Source organism: Felis catus, chromosome C2 (assembly GCF_018350175.1).
Source record: "Felis catus isolate Fca126 chromosome C2, F.catus_Fca126_mat1.0, whole genome shotgun sequence".
Lineage (NCBI taxonomy): Eukaryota > Metazoa > Chordata > Mammalia > Carnivora > Felidae > Felis > Felis catus.
Genome location: NC_058376.1, coordinates 102,346,243 through 102,350,794, shown reverse-complemented (window position 1 = coordinate 102,350,794; position 4,552 = coordinate 102,346,243). Strand labels below are relative to the sequence as shown.

At 40.5% G+C, this 4,552-nt stretch overlaps 1 pseudogene; it reads left to right on the top strand.

The window, feature by feature from the left end:
* The first annotated feature begins 1,584 nt into the window (after positions 1-1,584).
* LOC109491655 lies at positions 1,585-3,974 on the top strand (annotated as a pseudogene).
* The last annotated feature ends 578 nt before the right edge of the window (positions 3,975-4,552 follow it).

The following is a 4,552-nucleotide window of genomic DNA, read 5'->3' as shown; positions in this document are numbered from 1 at the left end:
GTTTACAAGAATTCTTACTAAACCTATTTTTTTGTTTTGTTTTGTTTTGTTTTGTTTTGTTTTGTTTTGTTTTGTTTTCATGGTAGTTCTTTCCAGTCTGCCCTCAATGTATAAAGTATTTGTCTATTTACTTTTCTATGTTCAGTATGGTGCTAGACACATTGTTTTTACTCTCTTTTTTACTTCACATTAATAATACTGCTTAAAAGCTTGATTTTAATGGTGTTTTAGTCAGCCTGAGATGCCATAACAAAATACCTACCATAGATTGGGTGGCTCGAACAACAGATAACTATCCTTTCACAGCTCTGGATACCAGAATTCCAAGATCACGGTACCAACAGGGCTGATTTCTGGCAAAGCTTATCTTCTTGGTTTTCAGATAGTCTCCTTGTCATGATCAGGAGTGATTGGGGTTTTGAATTACAGTGTGGACTTAAGTGGACTTATGGGTAGATTCTAATGAATTGAAGACCCTGAAACTTCATTATGAGCTTCTCTTCTGGGTAGAAGTAGCAGAATCCTCCCCAGTGAAGGGATTAGCTAAGTATTGCCTTATCTCTCCATAGAGATCTCACCTGACTGTGGCTTTTTAGGTGGATTCCTGTTCTCAGTTTCTACATCCGTTACTTTTCCCTGTGCTTAGACTTCCAACTAGATGCAGCAGACTACAAAATCCCAGCAGACCATAAAAGGAAGACTACAAAGTCTAACCTGATAGGATGCACCAGACAAAACAAAGAATTATGGAATTTTACCAGGCTATATTGACACAGACCTGATAAGTTCAGGTGAGAATAAGTTTAAGAGCACTATATGAGGGATTAAAAAATATATATTTTTAGGTCTGGCTGAATTGATTTCATGTGGGTACACTGATCAAAAAGACCCTGAGTGATAAATTCTGGACATTAACAATATTGAATCTGTTATTTTGAACATGAGAAGATAGCTCTAACACTTTACTCATTTGTTTGAATAAAACCTGGGCTCAAAAGTGGCCTACATTAAATGAAGTTGGGATTTCAGAACATACTTGTTATCCTCTAAAGGGAAAATCTAAAGGTTCAAGGAGATGAGTGTAAATATAAACTTAACTATGTTTGATCTCGCTATTCCTTAGCTGTCACCTGGGAATGTCCAGAGGACATGTCTTCCACTAATAACACCTTTGAATGTTTGAAAAGCATCCACCTCACTGAAAAAGCTCTATATTGGGGTGACTGGGTGGTTCAGTTGGTTAAGCACCTGACTCTTGTTTTCAGCTCAGGTCATAATCTCACAGTTTGCAAGTTTAAGCCCTGCATCAGGCTCTGTGGGGACAGCATGGAGCCTGCCTGGGATTCTCTCTCTCCCTCCTCTGCTCTCTGTCTCTTAAAATAAATAGACTTAAAAAAATTTAAAGAAAAAAAATAAAGAGCTGTGTATTAATTGGCTGTTATCTGCGAGAGAGCAGTTTTTTTTTTTTTTTCCAAAAACCATCCATCCAATGTGGTCTGTCTTGGGACCCCAGCTGCTTCCCTCAGAGACAATGAGCCGGGCAGCTAGGCAGCTGGATATTGGCCTCTGATGATCTCTGAGAACATGAACTGGAATCTGGAGGCAGTAGAGGCTCAGAAGAGCTACTGGCAGCAGCTCTGGGATGATATGCAAAAGTGACTGCAGGAAGAGCCCAACTATAGCCCCCAGCACTTCCCTAATATTCACTGAGCCTTGCTGATGATCCCTAGCTCTTTGTGCAGTGGTCCTCCCTCATCAGGGGATACTGTAAGATACTGTCACTGCAGTGAGTTTTCAGATGTAAATGGGATGATAGAATCCCAGGGCTGCAGATAGAGCTTCATCATCAGAAGCTGGGTGAACATGGTCATTGTAAGGGGCAGCAGAGTTTGCAGTAATCAGAATCTTTTGACACAGATCTTTGATCGGGGCTGAGTGTAGGGACGCTAGGATTGAGATAGATGACTGTTTCACTAAACTCAAGTGAGAAAACTTCACGATTTACTCAATTTCCAGACTTGAGCCAATTCACAGACCTATATTGTGAACTTTGAGTCAACTAAGTGGTTTGTTCCATCGTGAATATACGACTTCTAGCTATGTGTCAAAGCCACCTGCTCTAATTAAGACCATTCCAAGACAACAGGCTTAGCTTGGAGGAAACCTAGGGCAAGCAGCGATTCTTTAAGGATGTTTTATAAATCACATATTCTCATATTCCATTGGCCTGAAATACTATCACAGCAGTATGTCACTGCTCAGGAAGTTGAGGATGTAATCTCAGAACTAAGAACCTATATATATGCCTATTAAAACTTCAAGAATTCTACTAAAACCAAAAATGAATAATGAATAAAAAATAGCAGTATCTGTTAAAGCATTAATAGTGCTTCCTTCCCTCCCCATTTTACTTCTTTATTTTTAACTTAATATAGATTAACAACTTTCTTTCTTAATACTACTTATCACTGCCTACTTGAGATAACAAATATATTTGGAATTCTTAATGATAGATTTTTTAATAAAACAGATTTTTTAAACAGATATAATTTCCAAAAGTTCATCATAAGTCTGTGCCATAAAGCCTATTTCAGTAAATATCAGAGTTGAACTTACAGAACCAATTTTTCTTAACCACGATGAGAGATACCAGAAATCAATAACAAGAGATAATTGAACACTTTGTCTCTGAGAAAACACCAAATGGTGGATGATGCTGGTGCAGGACCCTAGAGGACCCCAGAATGGGAGACCTTGGAGGCTTCAGCAGTGGCATCCGTGGGCCAGGTTGGGGCTGCAGCTGAGGCCCCGCAGCTCACAGAGACAAGGCAGAGGACAAAGAGTGAATCCCTGTCAGCAAGCGAGGCCACTTGGTCAAAGACATGAGGATTAAGTCCCTGAAAGATATCTATCTCTTCCCCATGCCCATCATGGAATCCAAAATCATTGACTTTTCCTGGGGGCATCTCTTAAGAATGAGGTTTTGAAGGTTATGCCTTTGCAAAAGCAGACCCACATTGGCCTGTGGACAGGGTTCAAGGCATTTGTTGCCATTGGAGATTCCAATTAACACCTTAGGGGCACCTGGGTGGCTCAGTCAGTTGAGCATGTGACTTCAGCTCAGAGCCTGGAGCCTGCTTCTGTTTCTGTCTCCCTCTCTCTCTGCCCTCTCCTGCTCACACTCTCTTTTTCTCAAAAATAAATAAGAACATTAAAAATTTTCTTAAAAACATTATAAACAATGGGCATATTGGTGTGGGTGTTAAGTGTTCCAAGGAGGTAGCCACTGCCATCCCTGGGGCCATCCTGGATAAGCTTCCCATCGCCTTATGCAGTGAGGCTACTGGAGGAACAAGATTGGGAAGCCCCACACTGTCCTATACAAGGTGACCAGCCCCTGTGGCTCTGTGCTGGTGTACCTCATCCTGGCTCCCAGAGGTATTGGCATTGTCTAGGCCCCTGTGCCCAAGAAGCTACTGATGATGGCTGGTATTGACAATTGCTATACCTTGGCCAGGGGCTGCATTGTCACCCTGGGCAACTTCAAGAAGGCCACTTTTTTTTTTAAGTTTATTTATTTATTTTGAGAGAAAGAGGCAGAGAGAGAGAGAGAGAATTCTAAGCAGGCTCCATGCTGTCAGCCTGGAGCCTGACTTGGGGCTCAAACTCACAAACCATGAGATTATGACCTGAGCAGAAATCAAGAGTTGGCCATATAACCATCCCATGTTGCCCACATAACCAGTAGTTATTTTGGCCACATAACCAGTGGTGCCCACAGAGCCATCCACGCATTCCTGACAAGGCCACTGTTGATGCCATTTCCAAGACCTACAGCTGTCTTATTCCTGATCTCTGGAAAAAGACTGTGTTCACCAAGTGTCCTTATCAGGCATTCACAGACTGTCTTGTAAAGACTGACACTCAGAATGTCCTTGCAGAAGACCCAGACACCAGCTGTGGCTACCACATAGTTTTATACAAGAAAAATAAAGTTAATTAAAGCCTGTTTAAAAAAAGAGGGAGAGATAATCGAACAAAAACCTTGTTTTCAAATTAAATAATTTAATTCATGGTTCTAAATAAATAATAGTGAAAATTTAAAAATACTTATAATAATGAACCAAAAATGCACATGAGATGAAGCTAATGCAGTTGTGCTTCATCTAAATGCTTATATAAGAAAAAACAAAATTATAAAAAACAAAGAGCTAAGTACCCAGGGTAACAACTTAGGAGGAAACAGCAAAATAAGAAAGATCAAAAAGGGCCACCTGAGTGGCTCAGTCGGTTAAGCATCCAGCTTTGGCTCAGGTCATGATCTCATAGTTTGTGAGTTCAAGACCCAAAATGGACTCTGTGCTGACAGCTCGGAGCCTGGAGCCTGCTTCAGATTCTGTGTCTTCCTCTCTCTCTGCCCTTCCCCTACTCATGTTCATTCTCTCTCTCTCTCTCAAAAATAAATAAACATTAATTTTTTTAATAAAAAAAGAAAGATCAATATAAAACTTTACTGTTCTACAGTAAAGCATTTCTGTCAGTATGCTGTTTT